Source organism: Dermacentor andersoni, chromosome 5 (assembly GCF_023375885.2).
Source record: "Dermacentor andersoni chromosome 5, qqDerAnde1_hic_scaffold, whole genome shotgun sequence".
Lineage (NCBI taxonomy): Eukaryota > Metazoa > Arthropoda > Arachnida > Ixodida > Ixodidae > Dermacentor > Dermacentor andersoni.
Window position 1 is genome coordinate 53,750,564 of NC_092818.1, and position 19,574 is coordinate 53,770,137.

Consider the following 19,574-nt stretch of genomic DNA (forward strand, 5'->3'; position numbering starts at 1 on the left):
TTCGATCGCCTGGCCTCGGCGTCCGCGTTCAGATGGTGGCGGAATGCGAAACCACTGGTGTCTACATTTTCGTGAGCGTGAAATAACGTATATACGTGCTCAAAACTATTCCGGAGCCCTCCATTACGTCATCCACCCTTAACTTGGGTATTGATTTGGAACGCGAGAGAGACACAAGTTTGAGTGATATACTGGACATGTTAGCCTGGCTGTTCGCCTGACATGCTACTACAATTTCTGAGTGATTATTATGATGTGTACAATAACAAATGTTTAACAGCGCATACAGTCATACGCACATAGGTGCACTGTAGAGATACTTAAAAATTTTCGTTAAGAATCGTGGCCCGCAAGAACGCCAGCAGTGCTGGAGTTCTTGCAAGCTCAGTTGCAAGCTCGAGTCCCGTTGGCGGTGCAGTGCCGCCTTCAAACACATACACACACACACACACACTCTCTCTCTCTCTCTCTCACGCGTAGCGGCAGCACTCACACATAACATGTTGCGGGTCTTCAGGGGGCGTTGCATTCAAAGCGTATCGGCGAGTCCGTCAGTTGAATCTCCCACTTGAAGTAGTTCGTAAGTAGTTCGTGTAGGCCACGTTCAGGCCGATGCAGTGAATGCATATTTAGTCTTGTCTACTGAGGCCTCGCGGTATGTAGAAATCACAAAACTAGCCCTTAGAACTATCACATAGAAATTTCATGGTATACGTTTTATGCTTAGCGAGGACACTGCAGCTGTAAAGTGTGTAAATTTTTCCCACACTGTAAAGTGTGGGAGAAATTACGTGGGCCAAAGCGGAAGGTACCTCAACGAGCGTTTAAAGGAACACCGGTATAATGTAGCAGAAAAGCGGGGTCGGTTCCTTGACGCTCACTGCCGGCATTGCATGTGCGCCGTTCCCGGGGCGGATGACGGTGGCCACTCGACGTGTGCTCCAGCATACAGAGACTGCTCCATCGTTGGAAGAGCCCGAGGAAGATTAACTCGCGAAATTATCGAAGCAGAAATGATTGATTGGCTTGGGGATAACTGTGTTTCAAAACCTTCAATTGCCCTTTCCCGCAAAGAGTTAGCTTACCTACGTAATGGTGCGTAAGATATTTTTGCAAAAAACAGCGCATGTATGATGATGTATGCGATAAAGTCGTATATATGTGTGGGTCCGTTGCTCGAAATAAAGATTGTTGAAAGTTCGCGCCTGTGTGTGTCACGTCTTCCTTTCATCCTTGTCTTTTCACGTGATATAAGCCTCACGATGTAGCTCCGAATCGCCTGCCTGCAGATTAAAATGAAAAACAAAAATCTTTCTTCACCTCAAACTTTGTCTTTTGATCATCAGGTGTCGTTTCCTGCAGTGACGTATACTGTAGTCACGGGTTGTTTTCGCTCAGTCGGGATTGCATTCCGCGACGCACATTGTCATGTCGACACGCATACCACACGCCACGACACGTGCACGACCGGTGTGTTTGCATATTGCATGCGTGGCTACACGGTGTATGGTGCCCGCTCCTAAAAAAAAATGAAAGCGAGATTCCAACCAGTATTTTCTTCAGTCTTGTACGCACAGGTATGGCGAAAGCTTTAGTCGTCGGCTGTTAAGGAAGTGCTATGAGAACCGATTGCAATGCGAGCAGTGAAGCACGTACGATGCGTGGAATGTGGTGCATATTGAACATGTCGTGAGGATTCGTGACTGAATTTACTAATCAAATTCAACGTCTCAAAGCAACGTACCGGCTATCAGGCTATGAGAGACGTTCAGGTGGAGTGATATGTTTATATATATATATATATATATATATATATATATATATATATACATGTCTGTGTGTGTGTGTCGTTTTACGCCACCGCGGCAGCGGATCGAATCAACGATCATGTGCTGAGAAGCTGTAGCGAACAAATATGTGGAATGCAATACGACTTGAAACTAAACGGCTAAAAAATTTGCTCTTGTAGTTATAAGTTTTCTTTTTCTTTTGAAAAATATTGATGCAACGTCTGCCATAATTTCTCCTTCGCTTCAGCTATCCTTTAAATGCCTTCCGATATTCTTAACATAGTTCTGGCAGGCATGTCATATTTGTCTATTCAAACAGTATTTTTTTAGGATTTTCTAGCTTGGCTGTAGTTTTCAATGCGTCTTATTTTATTGTTCGCTTTAGTGTGTTTTAATTAGTTTAGTGATTACTTGAACATGATATATATTTACTGTAGTTTCAGCGCGATATATTTATATATATGCGATGTGCTGCCAATTGTTTCATGCTCCTTCACTACCTTGGGCTATTGGCCGAACAGTTGTGGCGAACTGTCTTTTTATCATAATTAAAATAAAATTAATTAACCTATCGGCTGGTGCCACTAAAGCGGGCATGACCGACTCGAAAGGGTCACAACAAACGTTGCTGTGAAATGCAGCATTGCACGTGCCAAAAAGTGAGCCGCGCTGTTTGCACACTTCAGGTGTATCTGACAAGGCTCCTGCCCTTAGGAGAATATGCATACCTACTGCTATGATCGATTCAATCATTTAATTCAATCAAGAATTAAGCGATGTGGAGATGCGGACGACCTTTTGTCGCTGATATCTTTTTTTTGACATCACAATCGATCAATCCATAACACTCGCTCACTGGTTCATTCACTCACAAACCTACTCACTCCCTCACTCAGCCACCTACTCACCTACTCACTTACTAACCTACTCACTCACTCATCTCCTTCCTCACTCATTAACCTACTTACTCATTCACTCAGTCACTCCCTCACTCACTCACCTGCTAGCTCACTCACTCGATAACCTACTAATTCACTCACTCACTCACTCACTCACTCACTCACTCACTCACTCACTCACTCACTCACTCACTCACTCACTCACTCACTCACTCACTCACTCACTAACCGACTAACTAACCTACCCACGTACTTACTCACTCGCTCACTCTCACTCGGTCGTTCGGTCGGTCGAGCGGTTGGTCAATTGCAAATGAAAAATCAATACACCATCAAAGTCATCCTTTGGCGTCACTAACAGGGCGAGAGACTAGAAAGAGAAAACGACAAGAAATAACATTCACCCTTTGTCGGCATTAAGACAGCATGAGCATAGTATGACTTAAAATCAAACATCTTTGCATAATTGTCAGAAAACGCGAGAACGAAAGAGCCACACATAGCATCGCGGAGTTATGCGAAGCTTGGCCTCGTCATTGTGCCTAATGGTTTCAGCATCCATGCAGCTCTGCACGCAACTAGCGAGCACGGAGCGTTCTACGCATCAAGCAGGAATGCCGACACCGCAGGGAGTGAGTTATTCCTGTACCTGCACGCATGAATGCGCCTTTCGACCGCCTGGTAATAAATTTAGTGCGACGAGGACGGATTCGGGCCCAAAATGTGCGCTGCCGAATACACTGGTGGTCCGGCTATTTGCTATAGTGTTCCTCTGCGCGTGAATGACGCTTTCGGGAAAATAGCAATTCACTGGAACGCCGATCTGTCTGACGGCCCACTTTCTTTGAAAGGGTATACTTCCAAACAGGCGTTTGTCGTGGGCTCCGGAAGTTTATTTTTAGTGTGGGCAGGAGCCGGGGAGTCATTTCGCCTACACGCACTTTAGGGGAGGGGGAGAGGAGGCTCGACTTCCCTTCCCCTCCTACTCCACGTTTTGGAGTCGCTGCCGTTTGACCCAGGATTTTTCATAACAATTATGTTATTGAACATTGGACCCAGGATTTTTCATAACAATTATGTTATTGAACATTGAGATTTGCCGTGGAAGTAACGGTCGCCCATTCATGTAATCGCTCTGAAGTGATATCTGCCAGGCGAGCTTTTTGAAAACTCTTGGGTATAAAAAATAAACACAAAGAAGTGCTATAGACCCCTCGGATTAGCCCACATTTCTGCTAGCGTATATCATTTTTTTTTTTGTATTGTGATTCACAGTTATTTTTTTTTTAATGCAACTAGTCAGCTTTGAAAGGTTCGAGCTTCTATGAATAAATAAGGCAAGATGAATTCGGCTAGCACGTGCGTAATCCAATACGAGCTGGTGCCATTATAGGCCAGCAAAATAAACGTAAAACACTAGGACTCACTCACAAAATTTCTACTTAGCTGGGCTCACTCGGACTCACTAAAGTTCTACTCAGCCTGACTGTTTCGGACTCAGACTCACGAAAACCGAAATTCCACTCAGCCGGTCTCACTCGCACTCGGACTCACGAAATTTCCACTCAGCCGGGCCACTCAAACTCAAACTCGATAGAATTCTACTCGGGAGGGCGCGTTGGCAAACTTATACTGGTAAAGTATTTCAGTGCACGCCTGACGAGGACGCGAGGGAGACGCAGTACGCCATGTTGTACTAACTTCAGCATTTCATTAGCAGGAAATTTAGATACAGTTATGTGCAATGTGTTCATTCGCAGCACTCCTACTTAAAAAAAAATCACAATTTAATACTTGTAAAAAAAAAGCCCCGGTGGCTTTCGCACCGCGGTGTCCACATCTCTATCGTGTCCATTCCCTGCTTTCCGAGGTTATAACGAAAGAATAATAACATTAGAATGAAATGAAGGTCGCGAAAGAAGCGTAAGCTTTTCACTTTTCTTCTGCGCAGAGCACGCGCAAGTGCGAAAAGACTCCGAATCAAGAAGACAACTGCGAGAGTCCATCGTCCTCTCGCTCTGTTTCTCTGCCGCCTCCTATATGTTTTTCTTTCTCTCTCTCTCTTTCTTTTTTGTTGTTGTTGTTGTTGTTGTTGTTGTTCAGCTGCCAGACTCGAAGGCAGCACTACAGAAAACGGCGTCAACGAAAAGAAGTAGTAAAAAATAAAGGATATAACATGCGGTCCGAAAGGGTCAACGTCCCCTCTCCGGAACTGTTGTCGCGCCGCACTATATGGAATTTTTTCATCTTATTCGCTTGTTTCATTGTTTTTTGCGGAGAGAGGAAGCTTCGCGTCTTCGAATGGCTGCCGGCTCTCTCGGGAAGGCCGGGGTAAAAGTCGAGGGGAACGGGTATACGTTCGGTCGCGCCTCGGTTGTCATGACAGAGCGATCGAATATTCCGGATTTCGACGAGTGTGGCGATTTCCACGAGTTGGTACACATCTCGACCTCACATACCTTGCGCACAAAAAAAAAAAAAGAACGTGGGCACACTGAGAGAGGGAAACACACGTATCGCTGACTTTCGACTGACGGCTTATAGACGAGGAACCTTGCGCATGGCACGCAAAATCAGCTGCTCGCATGCACACAACATTAATATTTCATTGAAAAATATTCCAGTTAATTTTCAGATAGCGCGATTGATGGTTTCGACTCACAAAGTTTACCAACCCTATAATTATCAGTTCCACTTCAATGATCTCTCTGACTGGTTGGTTGCGGTTCATTTGCGACGATGGCATTGTTCTATCAAGAAATGGCCGATGGTCACGAAGCACTGCGCGTGTCTTCGTCTCTCTTATTTCGGGCGCTATACGAATTTTAATCCGAAATTTCGAAGACGAATACGTCTCTTTCGAACCGAAGTGTTGCGCTCGAGGATCTGATATTCTATTTCTTCGAATATTCGATTATGGGACAGCTATATGTTTGGCGGTAGGGGACTGACTCTCATGTGAAATGGACTACGCGCGTATTGTCATTACTGGTCGCCTAATACACCCAATGTAATCGAGGATGATTTACAGCTGGCCAGTTGGTTTAATATTGGCACGGTGCGGTGCCGCTGAAGAATTCGGAAACACTACCACCAGAAAGCGTGAATAAAGAATTTAACTCATTGTACACCGAAAGGAAGGCAGCAATCAAATGACAACGAAAAAGGCGCGTGCACTGGGCAGTTCGCCGAATCTAATTTAATTTGTGAAGTGTTTTCTGTATTGAATTTATGCATGCGTCGCCGTACATTCCAGCGCAACCTTCCACCTTTGCCCCTTGTTTATTTTTCCTGTGTGTGTGTGTGTGTGTGTGTGTGTGTGTGTGTGTGTGTGTGTCTGTGCGTGTGTCTGTGCGTGTGTCTGTGCGTGTGCGTGTGCGTGTGCGTGTGCGTGCGTGTGCGTGCGTGTGCGTGCGTGTGTGTGTGTGTGTGTGTGTGTGTGTGTGTGTGTGTGCGCGTGCGCGCGTGCGCGTGCGTGTGTGTGTGTGTGTGTGCGTGCGCGCGTGCGCGCGCGCGTGTGCGTGTGTGCGCGCGTGTGCGTGTGCGTGTGTGTGTGCGCGCGCGCGCGCGCGCGTGTGCGTGTGTGCGCGTGTGTGCGCGCGTGTGCGTGTGCGTGTGTGTGTGTGTCTTCGCATGCAATCATGCGTAAAGCTTGACGGGTGACTCTTGGAAGTAGCAAGTACGCGCACTACTTAGGAACTCAGCCTCCGTGATTCGGCGACGCGTTGGCTCAGTCAACCGCGGCGTGTGACCGAGTGGAGCTTTGAAATAAACTGTAAGAGCTTAGAGATTCGCAGGTAATCAGGGCTTACATCTACAACAACAGTGGAAATGGGAACGTTAAAGATTAACATTCCACATCAATTTGGACTGGTAAGTTATTGTTTCAAAACTCCAGTCTTATTAATCTTAGGGAAAATGAAAAGGAGAGGCTGATAATACTGGTAAATATAAAGGCCTAACATCTTTTTTCATATAAATTCGCTTTTTAATTTGAGCGCCCGCATGTCACTGTACCGTCATGGATTTCAAAGTAATTAAAAAATTTCTGAGTATTGCATTTAAACCTCGATTTATTGAAGTTGACGGAACCTGATAATTACATAATTAATTCGAGAACTTCCTCAAAGCGAGAACCTTTCGTATTTAAAACATATACGAACACATAACGTACTAATTCAAGAGCAAGAAAGGTCTATAATTTTTACCTGTCTATGTATGTACTCATCGTAGACGGTGGGCCCCCTGAACGCGTCTTGTTTTTCGCCGTGTGAGCGGCAATACTTCTGAACAGGTATGGCGTTCGACACCTGAAATATTCTCCTCCTCCTCTACTACATATAAGCGAACATACAATATGACACATGCCGTGGAACTTCGCTCGTAGTGTTAGTATACCGTGTGTGGTTTGCCTTTTTCTTCTCGATGAACTAGACGAGGAAGAAAAGGTACTGCATGTGATTCTGTAATGATGTGTTTCTATTATATACTAAGTCTGTAATTTCTACTATGAGGTTGTCATGCCGCTTTTTATCGGCAGCATGCCTATGAAATTTTACTTTGAGTACTGTATAAAGTTTATTTTCTCTTGACTTGCTTTTATTGCTGTTACTATAGTTAATTCCATAAAGCTTGTTTTCTGTTTTCGTTAATTTTGAAGTCATATGCATTCTAAACAGATGTCTTCTTTGAATACTTGTTTCTCTAAAAGGCTGTTTCCATTGTTTGTAGTGGTACATTTGTGTACCATATAGCCCAAAGTGAGCATTTTTCTGACTATGTATCATCTACTCGCTTTGTTATCGCTGTAATCTCCCTCCCCCCCACCTCAGACAATGTTCCAAGCTTTGGAACTTGTGAGGTAAGTCTACAAATAAATAAATATGCACACCAACTGGAAATGGTTTTGCAGCACACCTACGTCTGTTAAATGTACGTATACGTATGCTTCATTAGTAATATTATCTTTCTTCCTTTTCTCCACTGCTTTAAATTTATGTGCTTGCTTTGTGTGCTGTATTCTGTGCACTCCATATATAAAAAAGATGGCGGACGCTTAAGCTTCGCCATTAAGAGTGGAACGCGATAGCATTCGAAGATCCCTGACTGCTTCTCACGCTTCCCGGCAACTAGAGCGTACGTAACCGTAATGTTTACCTGGAAACGCTTGCCGCGAACGCTATGCACGAAGGCGAGCTTTGTGGTATAGCAACCCGGCGCTTCGGGTTTGCGCTTCGGCGCGCGCAAATGGTGGACGCCGTGGCCGGTGTATGTAGGGTAGAAACGCTGGAAAAGGGGTTTCTTTGAGTTTTCGCGTAACAGAATTGTGTTTACTCGTATAGAAAGATTACAATCCGACGCTATAACGTCTGTAGGTTGTGTGTAAGTCGTACTTTACAATTTTTCTACGTATTTTGGCTTGAGAAATGCAATTAGTTCAGTAGCCTTTCTTGCGCCGCATGGAGGGCCCGGATATGGGTGGTTTGGAAATCTCTCTTGCCGGAACGACGTCCGACGCCGACGACGGATTTTATTGGAAATGGGGCCCTTAACGCTGTCGCGTTAATACATGTGTGTACTGTCTCGCTCACGGGCCCCAGGCACCCTTAAAGGGAAACTAAAGGTTACTATGAAGTCGAGTTACAGCAATAAAGCAATGCTCTAGAACGTCTAAGGCGTCAATATAATCACGAACAGAGCTTTAGTAACCGAGAATTTGAGGTAAATGCATGACACGATTTGAGACCCCCCAGCGACATCCCGGTACTAGCCCGATGACGAAGGCACTCCTCGTCATAATTTATGTCACTAGTACTTAACTACTGGTATTAAAAAGAACATTTCATTAGGTTATAAGACGCAAGAAAGTGCTACTTGTCTACTTCTGTTCGATTCTAAGAAAAAATAAAATTTTGACGTTACCCTTCAGTAGCATGGGTGGTCGAAAGGTTTCGTTTTCGCTCGACTCTGCGCCGCGCGCGCCTTGGAGTTTCAATTGTTTCGTTATCGCGTCGTGCTGCGCTGGTTCTGCTGGCTCGCCAAACTTGTATTTGGAACAAGAACGCGAGAATACCACGTCCATGTGATGTCGTGGGATGCGCGAACGGTCCGCGGAACTTGGCCAAGGGCAGTTGCAGCGGCGAATCCAACGTTACTTATCACTGTATGCTAAACGAGTGAACCTCTCCGTTCGAAGTGGTTAAGTGCCGTACCTCTGCCACAGCGCGTTGGCAAAGAGCCGAAAAATCGCAAAGTGTGCTCGCTGCACTTTCGTCCAGAGGATTACGAGTTCAACGCCGACTTACTGAAGTCGTGTGGAGTGCCTTTCAAAGGAATGCTTTCCCGTAGCGCTGTTCCATCGGTCTTGCCTGCATTCTCCGAAGCGCAAGAACAACTGCAGGTCGAAGACGGGGCGGTGAGTGCGGCATTTGGTTTTCACGAAGGAAACGCTACAAATGTGCGAATATGTACAGCCATGACATACGGTTGCCGTCGTAGTAGTACGCAACGACGCCGGCAGCGCGAGCCCTCGGCAGCAGGTCACGTTCATCAATGTTTAAATCGCTGAAGTCGAGCCCAGTATCGCGAGCCAATGTGTCGTCACAGTCGTACATTGCAACGAGCGTCAAAGTTGGCGTCATAAAATAAAGAACCCGCTTATCGTCACGCGCTTTCCCTTCTGCATGGAGCAAGATGTCTTCCTCCGTGCCCGTCTGCTAGCCACCATAGTTCCGCTTTCGTGCTGCTGTTGGCTCTGTCTTGGCTGTGTTTCTCGCCGCGCGTTTGCGTTTTGCGCAGAAAAGCCGTAGTGCCGTCGGCGGGCGCCGTTTTACTCACCGACGGCGCAACGTCACTATGAGACCATGACGTCACCACTCCTCGGTCGGAGGGCGGTGGATTTGAACTGCGCTAGAGGTACGCGGACGCATCAAAACGCATTTTCTCATAAAATAAGTCTCTTCTTCGCACGAAACAAGCGTTTCGAGGTTTCTGGGTTGGTATTTCAACAATCCACGTTGACTTAATATTAACCTTTAGTGTCCCTTTATTGCCACTTTTTGCCTGGGAGTTCGCGCTATACTTTCACGTTGGAAATAAAATTGCGGTTGATTAAGTGTAATTTATTTATGTAAACCGAGCGAGTCGTTGACTTTGCATCGTTGCTTCGAGGCTTCCAACGCATTATACTTTATGAATAACCGTCGAGGAATCGAAATCCCTTTGTCAAATCGGAAATTTGATATAATAGGAAATTTCGTAAAATCGAGTTTTGCTAAATAAAGGTTTGACTATATATAGGTCCTTTTAGCATAGGAAATGTTTCCGAAATCCTATACGCCGAGTACCTGGTTTCTTTAGAATGCAATGTAGCCTTTTCTTACCGATAAGAACCTGCAGAACCCTAGCGTATAGGCGCTGTAAGAATCATTGACATTACGTCAGGCTAGTGCGGGGACTTCACGGTAGCGTCGCCACCCGTCTTTCCTTCCTGTTCATTTTCTGATTTACCAAGCCTCTCTTCACGTGGTTCGACTAACGACTTCATCTTTGGTGTCCGTTTAAAATATAGACACAAACGGGAAGTACTTCTTTTTCATTGAACAGTAAATCGTTCAGGCGATATCGTTCAGTAAATCGTTCAGGCAAAAGTTGGCGATGTACAGGCTGCTTCGCATATTCCTTCAAACGAAAAGTGAAACCAAAGCGGAAGGAAAAGCAACTTGCCGCTGTTGGGCGAGCTGAACCCACATCTTCCGCTTTAAAGCGGAGAATGTATATATGGCTTTAAGGGACCCCTAATGAGACCTCATAGAAAATTTCGGTGAAACGCTAGGAATTGTAAGGCGCCGTCTTTCGAGCTCTTTTACCGCAATAATTTTTCGAATTGGTTCCTGGTTAGAGGAGATAGGAAAGACTGAAATATCGCGCCGCCATTCCACACTGACAGGAGGGAAGATCCACCGCCAACAAAGGCGCTCTCTTCCTCTGGCTCGACTAGCTCGACGAAAGCCCCTTCATCATTAGAACGACAGAAAGCTGAGCTAGTTGGTAAAGATTCATTATGCAAAATAGAAGTGAGGCGTGCAGACAGGACACAAGAGTAGAGAAGTGGACAACACGAACGCCGTGTTGTCCACTTCTCTACTCTTTTGTGTCCTGTCTGCACGCCTCACTTCTATTTTGCATAATGAACCCCTTCATCAGCTTACGCAACGGTAGGGGCTCTAAGCTCGACTAGCGACTAGCGTCCGCCAACGACGTATCGTTCCCTACCTTCTCCCATACCGGAGCCAAGGAACCACGTCACGTTTACGTCATGAGCCCCAATTATTTCTTATTTTTTTGTGTGCTGCGCGGTGCACGTCCATTGGAGATATTGCGTGTTCTGCATTAGATGTGATATACCGAAGTCACGTGCCACAATCGGTGATGTTGCAGACAGCGCACCTTACGTAGAGGCCAGAGTGGTAGAGTCATTTGTGCGTGTGAGGTTGACTCTCTGCTGGCTGGAAACGATGCTCCCTCGAGAGGATGGCACGAAGAGAACGCGGACGTGCCGTCGGCGCGCTCCAAAATCGCACCGAGAAAGTGAACTCCTGACCTTCCTCGCCAAGGGGGCCATCCAAAATGTCCGTCCGGGACACTCCCCAACAAGGGCAGCCGTCGCCGCTTTGCTCGACTAACCTACGCATCACATCCCTCGAAATCGCAGCCGCACTATTACGGTTCCGTGACTCGTGAAGTACCAGGTGACGGGCGATCGAGAGTTCCGGGGCAACGTCCAAGAGATGAGAAAAAGGGTTTATTTACAAATTTACGTAATGATGGTTTACACGTACGAGCACGAGCACGAGCACACTTTTTCAACGACCCTTTCTCTCTTCGAGGAAATTTAATGTCCGTTTTCTCGGTCAATCGGATCCGTCTCGCAGTCTGCAAAATCCCACCCATTTCTCTTTGTCCGCTTCTGGTGTCCAAGCTTCGATCCGTCCTCGATGCAACGCAGATGCAATTTCACGGGAAGCCTGGATCGACGCTGTTCCTGCGAAGTCGAAGTTGTAGGCGTAGGCTCTTTGGAGCAATGTTGCACAATGCCGATGACCCCTTCACAGTTTGGGGTCCTTCACAGAACCCGACTCGTTCAACAGCTCCAGGTCGTTCAACAGCTCGAGGTCGTTGACCAGACGAATATGCGACGCAGAATCACTTTTGTTGACGTGACGCAGGTTTCGTCGGCAGCTCTTTGGCGTTGAAAAGACGACGCAGCGTGAATGGCCTTTTATAGCTGCACGCTCGCTGATGTGCATCTTTTGTCCAGAAGGCTTGACAGGTACAACAGCATTCCCTAGCTGCAGGTCTGCCGGTGAAGAATTCTCGGTCAAGGAGGCCGCCGGGCACGAAAGTACTAAAGACCAATCGTAATAGCACTCAAACCTCTCAGATGGATGGCATTCTCCGTACGGCAAAAGGCGCTCGGACAGCCCCTACACGCTTCCAACCAGAACTCCTCCGCCTTGGAATACACAATACAATTCACGAGCTCATCGAAGCCCATCGCAATAACGAAATCTACTGCCTCAATCAGTCAACGCAAGGCCGATCTATAGATTCTCTCATCGGTGACCGCAATGGGCTGCGATAGACCGGAGGCAGCATGGTCTTTATCTCCGTCTATCATCACACTGTCAGCCTCTCCCCCTCCATCGTGCTCCTTCATTAGTCCGAAAAGAAAAGATGCCTGCCTTGCGTGAAATGCTGCCTCCAGACGTGGCGGCCGGTTTCTCGTTGAAAAATTTTTCTTATAACAGTACGCCCCTTTTGTCACTTAACGTCCATCGCAGTCACCGACAGCCCATTGAGTCGATCTCTGCGCGCGGAGAAGCCTTTGCTAATTCGTTCAACTTACATTTGAGGGCACTGAAAGCGCGGCGCGTTAGCCGGCGGTCACGGTGTATATTTTTAATTTCGCACACTTTAAAGAAAGGCTGAAAAAAAATTAAGCATGGCAGTTACCTTAGCACAAGTGAAATAATTTGATGTTTCTGAACAAGCGCTACAACTTTTGTATTAAAGTTTTTTCGCCATAGTTAATATTTAGAAAGTTAATTAAGTAATGTTTGTTAATTACCCAGTTTGGTCGATTGAAAAAAAATATGACGTGCTCCATATGGCTCGGAACAATACTGCGCCAATTCGACACACGTAGGCCTATCTTTCTTTTTACTACTTGGCCCAACTTAGCTGAAACACCATGTATGTATGTATGTGTGTGTGTATATGTATGTATGTGTGTGTGTGTTTGCGTGTGTGTGTGTGTGTGTGTGTGTGTATGTATGTATGCATGTATGTATGTATGTATGTATAGTGACGGCCTTATATGAATATTTACGATACCTCGTGGTAGGAGACAGTTCAATTTCGGAGCCTGGTCAAGTCCTCTCACACCACCAAGAATCTGGCGTCTCAATGTGGTGTAATCTGTTTATCGGGTGGTGTTGCCATTGTCACTCATAAAAGCATAGCGTGTCAACATTTACAGCTACAAACGCCCCTTGAAGCAGTGGCGGTTCGAGTTGTCCTCCTGAACAAACTCATCACCATTTGCTCGCTTTACATACCCCCGCATTACCAATTAAAGAAACATGAATTTCAGTCCTTTATAGATGAATTGCCAGAACCTTATGTTGTTCTTGGCGATTCCAATGCGCACAGCTGCCTGTGGAGGAACTCTCGTATAGATGCGCGAGGTCGTCTCGTTGAACAGTTCCTTTTTTCTTCTGGTGCGTGCCTGTTGAATAAGAAGGAACCCACATATTACTGTCTTGTAAACAAAACCTTTTCTTCAATTGATCTTAGCATAGTTTCCCCGTCTATACTGCCTGAACTTGAATGGGAAGTTACCAACAATCCTTACGGAAGCGACCACTTCCCCATACTATTAAGACCACCTGAAGAAAACGAATATCCACCACAGGCTCCTAGGTGGAAGATTGATACAGCTGAGTAGGAGAAATTCCGAACTCTCACTAGTATCTCATGGGATGACATGTCCTCGTTAGGAATTGATGCTGCTGTGGAGTATTTTACAGCCTTCATAATAGATGCCGCATCTAAATGCATATCGGAAGTAAATGGCTTGGCATGCAAACGGCGTGTCCCGTAGTGGAACGAGAAATGTAGAATCGCTCGTAAAAAACAGAACAAAGTGTGGGGTTGCTACGCGCTTCGCCCACTGCAGAGAATCTTGTCAACTTTAAAAAAGTAAAGTCCCAAGGTAGGAGAATTCGCCGACTGGCCACAAGAGAGAGTTGGCAGAAGTTTTTATCGAGTATCAACTCGTACACAGATGAGGCCAAAGTCTGGAACAGGGTTAATAGGATAGGAGGGCGACAAACATAATCACTCCCTTTGGTAAACACACAAGGCGATACCCTGCAAGATCAGGCAGACTCACTTTGGGAGCACTTTGAGAGCGTGTCGAGCTCAAACCATTATTCTCAATCCTTTCTCAAATATAAACAAATAGAAGAATGTAAGCCACTCACAAGAAAGTGTCGACAGAATGGACCGTACAACCGTCCTTTTAGTATTGCCGAGTTGAGAGCTGCCTTGAGCGCACGCAAGAGCTCTGCACTGGGATCTGACAGAATCATGTATGAAATGATAAAAAACTTACACAACGACACCCAAGTTACACTACTATCACTTTTCAACACTATTTGGGCTGTAGGATGCCTTCCAACCGCATGGAAAGAAGCCATTGTGGTCCCTGTATTGAAACAAGGCAAAGACCCTTCCTCAGTGGCAAGTTAACGCCCAATAGCTATCACAAGTTGCCTTTGTAAGGTATTTAAAAAAATGATTAATCGGCGACTCATCCATTTCCTTGAACTGAGCAAAATGCTTGATCCCTATCAGTGTGGCTTCAGGGAAGGGCACTCCACAACCAATCATCTTGTACGTATTGAAAGATACATCCATGACGCATTTGTACACACAGTTTTTCTTATCCATATTTCTCGACATGGAAAAGGCGTACGACACAACGTGGCGCTACGGCATCTTGAGTGACTTATCAGAAATGGGTATTCATGGCAATATGTTAAACCTAATAGAAAGCTATTTGTCGAATCGTGCCTTCCGGGTAAAAGTCGGTAATGTACAGTCACGTCCTTTTATACAGGAAACTGGTGTACCCCAGGCAGGCGGGCTCAGCTGCACACTCTTTATTGTTAAGATGACAACACTTCGTGCTTCACTGCCTTCAGCCATTTCTTATTCCGTCTACGTAGACGATATACAAATAGGTTTCAAACCCTGCAACCTTACAGTGTGTGAAAGACAGGTACAGCAGGGCTTAAACAAGGTGTCCAAGTGGGCAGACCAAAATGGCTTTAAAGGGACACTAAAGCGAAACAATAAATCAATTTAGACTAATGAAGCATTTTTTGAGAACCCTGATGGCAGTCATTTAAAAAAAATTCTTTGATTATTAGATGAGAAAACGAAGGTCCAAGTATCAGTATTTGAATTTCGCGCCGAAACGCCGACGCCGTTACGTCAGTGTGACGTCAGGGATTCCAAAGAATGTTTTCGCATTTGGGCCGCGTTGGCTGAGTAAAGGTTCCCGAAACTTGCCATATTTAATATTTGGTTCCTTTATAACACAATGTAGTCAATCTGTACCGCTATATACAATTAGTAGGCCCTAGACGATGCCATCAAAATCCAAAACGTCACAGCCCCCAGATGCGGGAACTTAGTGGGCGTCGCCACCCGTATTTCGTTGTAGCGCTTTTTCTGGCTTACCAAACGTCTTATCGTTGTAAGAGTGGTGTTTTTGATGTTGTAGAACGGTAATTTACTGATGCAGAAGAAATCATTTTTCACTTTAGTGTCCCTTTAAAATCAACCCCCACAAAAGTTCTTGTGTTCTCTTCACAAGAAAGAGAGGCCTGGTCCCAGATCCTTGCGAACTGGGCGGACAACAAATACCTCTGAACAATGAACACAAATTCCTAGGTGTTATACTTGATGCGAGGCTTACTTTCATCTCACATATAAAATATCTTAAAGCAACATGTCTAAAAACTATCAATTTACTTAAAATCCTATCCCACACAACATGGGGTAATGACATGAAGTGTTTACTGAATCCTTACAGGAGCCTAGTTCGATCACGATTAGATTATGTTGCTGTAGTATATCACTCTGCCACACCGAGCGCGTTAAAGATGTTAGACCCCGTTCATCATCTGGGTATCCGACTGGCCACTGGCACATTTAGAACAAGCCCCGTCGAAAGTCTATATGTAGAGTCAGATGAGTGGTCACTCCATCTTCAGAGAACATACATCAGCTTCACCTATTCTCTCATAGTGCGCTCTAATAAAGAACATGCGTGTTTCACAACCGTTCACGACTTGACGTGTCAAACACTTTTTCGCAAAATACCCTCTATGAGATTTCCTTTGTCACTCCGTGCAAGAGAACTTAGCGAAGAAATGGATGTCCCAGTACTCGAACATCGCCTAATGCCTTTTGCAAAGCTATTACCGCCCTGGGAGTGGCAGGTGAAATATTGTGATGTATCCTTTGTAGAGGTTACAAAGCACGCTCCTGACCTCGAAATCGCTATGCATTTCCGTGAACTTCTATCGAAGTACTCCTGCTCTGAATTTTACACAGACGCATCAAAATCACATTCTGGTGTATCTTATGCCGCTGTTGGTCCCTCTTTTTCTAAATCTAACGTATTGAACCCGCTAATAAGTCTCTTCACTGCAGAAACCTATGCAGTACTCTCTGCAGTAAAACATACAAATAAATTAAAACTCGACAGAGCAATAGTATTCACAGGCTCGTTAAGTCTTGTAAAAGCGTTAAAGGGAAGCTGAAGAGTCTGTCGAATTCAATAAGACGCTCACATACGGATGCGGGAACCTTATAAATCATGCAGGTAAAATTTTTTTCCTTTTGGGGGGGGGGGGGGGGATTTTTCACTTAGGAGCGAAGCAATCGTCGGTTAAAATTGCGCTGTAGCTCCGCCCCTCGTCGAGCGCCGCACGCTGCTGCTGGCGCTGACGATGCGAGCGGAGACCGGAAACCACGGCGTAGTGACGTCAGCACTGGTGTTCCGTTCCTTCGCAGTCTCCGCGACCGTGCCTGACCGGGCTTATTTCTGCGTGCGTGCCGTCCTAACATGCTTCGCTCGACCTTACATTCCTTTGTTTGTGTGTATATAGGAGTGGTAGTTGACGTGCGCAGCATCAATTGAACTTGTAGGCCGATCATGCCGGCGTTCTGTGCAGCCTACGCTTGCACGAACACCAGCGGCCGCGACGATGTTCCGATGTTCCATTAGTTCCTGCAAGACAAGAAGCTTTCGGCTAAGTGGGAGGCTGCTGTGAAGCGAAACAACTTCAAGCGCTCAAGAACAACAGTGTTGTGCTCTAACCACTTCCGTGACGATTACTACCGGAGTTTATCAATAATGCGTGCTTTGGGTTCTCATTCGTGTTACCACGCTGAACGGAAGGTGCATGTTTATCTCCCACCCTTGACGCAGGTTTCATCGCCAAGCGCCGCGAATTTTCTATTCGCACGTGTGTTGTGAAACAGCCTGCATGCAGCTACCATAACACAGTGCAAGTGAAATGTTTGCATGTGTTCGAAAGCCGGCTCATGCCAGGACCCTGCGCCCCCATTCTCTCCCACACATAGAGAAACCGACCATCTCGCGTAGCTGACGGAATTCGCCGGTTACGAGTAGCGTGCGGATGGCGCGCTGATGAAGGTTCCATACTACGCGTGCTACAATAGCCGGTAAACTTTTCCCGCGTTTAAACCGTCTGTGTAGATTGCCGACAGCTTTGGGGCAGCGCACAAATGCCTAAGATCGCATCACCGCTTACGTTCTACGAGGAGGCATACAGGAACATAACACTACTGTTGTTAATTTGCCCGGAAACGTACTCCCTGGAACGCTGAATGCGTCTTAGCAAAAAACATACTCGTCAAAGAACATTTCCAACACAAGGAGATGCTAACACTTCGCCTTCGTTCGCGTGGAAAGCAGTGCTTGCACCAGCATTTTTTGCCTTTTTTTGCAATCGCAAAAAATGCTTTTGCATTTTTTGCGATTGCGAAGGCCGGCTCTTCGCAATCGGCTCGTACATGTAGGGAGTAAAGTATAAACCCCTTACAAGTGATCTTGCACGCGACAGCGACAGCGACAGCGCAACAAGCGAGGCGGCTGTTGCGTTCACTCGTCGCCTGCAAGCCGAACTCCACGCGAGCGACGGCTTTGAGCGACGACTTCTCGGTATGAGGGCAGCAATATACGCGCCGAAACTAGCGTGACGCATGCGTTATCAATTTAAGTTGATGTATTTTACTGAAAAAGGAGCATAAGATATTTCAGACGGTCTTGCACTAGGTTCTTATTCTTGCACGTGTAAATTCAATAGTTTGCTCGTTCCGTGCGACAAACAGTAGTATTTGAGTTATGTACATCCAGTTCCGGATTCGCACTATTGACTAGTCGCTCATAGCACTTCCGGGCGACGAGCGACGAGTTCTAGATATCTATAAACGAGCGATCGAGCGACAACACCGAGCGATCTGTTCAAGCGAAGGCCCGTTTTGTCGCTAGGAGCTGTCGCCCGTCACCGTCGCTCGCAAGATCGTTCTCGTGGAGTTTGGAATTAACGCCGAACTCCTCAGAGAAACGCAAGCCCTCGAAATTTTCCATGACTGTCTCAGCAAAACACCACCAAACTACCTTGCACCGTGCTTCGTGTGTAGCGGCAGCAGTCGGTTCGGACGAACACCATTGTTGACGTCACGAGGCGCCCGACCAATCACAGGCGGAAAGGAGGCGCGCGAGCTGGGCGTGTCTGCTGCTGCACTTCGTCGAAATAAAATATGTTTGCGCTTTCTTTCGCTCAATTTCGATGCGATATTCGAATTCAGAGGGTTAAAAACCACGACGTACTGCTCTTCACTCATATTTTTTCTGGGAAAGCTTTCAGCTTCCCTTTACTCTCTTTACAAAAGTATATAAATCCTGTCTTCAATGAACTCTACTCTCTCTTATGCAATATTTATGTATCACATAAACATGTAGTAATATGCTGGGTGCCTGGCCATAGAGGCATCGAGGATAATGTACTAGCTGATAAGATGGCCACATCACTCACATCACTAACCACCTTTCCTATGGCTGCTGTCCCTGTCACAGATTTTAAGCCTTTCTTACGAAAGAAGCTGCGACAACACTGGCAACGCAAGTGGAATGCGGAAATAAATAATAAACTACACGTTATAAAGCCACAGTTAGGTTTCTGGCCCTCCCCAACAAAATCACGGCGAACAGATGTCCTATTCATTTGGTACACATTTGGTACCTACAATATTCTTTTTACTGGAAATGAACCGCCAACCTGTGGTCGATGTGGTGAGAGGCTGACCGTCTTCCACGTCCTCTTGGAGTGTCGCAAAGCCGAATCTGAAAGAAAGAAACATTTTCCTCTTGCGTATCATTATTGCGTCCCTCTCCACCCACCTATGTTTCTTGGTAAAGAACCGGTTTTTAACACCAAAGCACTGCTAAATTATTTAAATGATGTTTTCCTACATGTTATTAGCCCATTAAATTCGTAGCGCATCCTCTTTCCAGAGGATGCCGCTGTGATAGTTGATTTGTATAGCGCATGCCTCCAGGCCCTTGTGTCTCAAGGGCTCTAACGAGGCAGTGGTGCTCTAGTGAATTTCAGCATCTCACTTATTTTTTATGTCGCGTCATTATTTCCAATGCACCTTAATGTTCATAGCACACGTCATTTGCCATAGCCATAATCTTATTACACGTACATTTTACGCA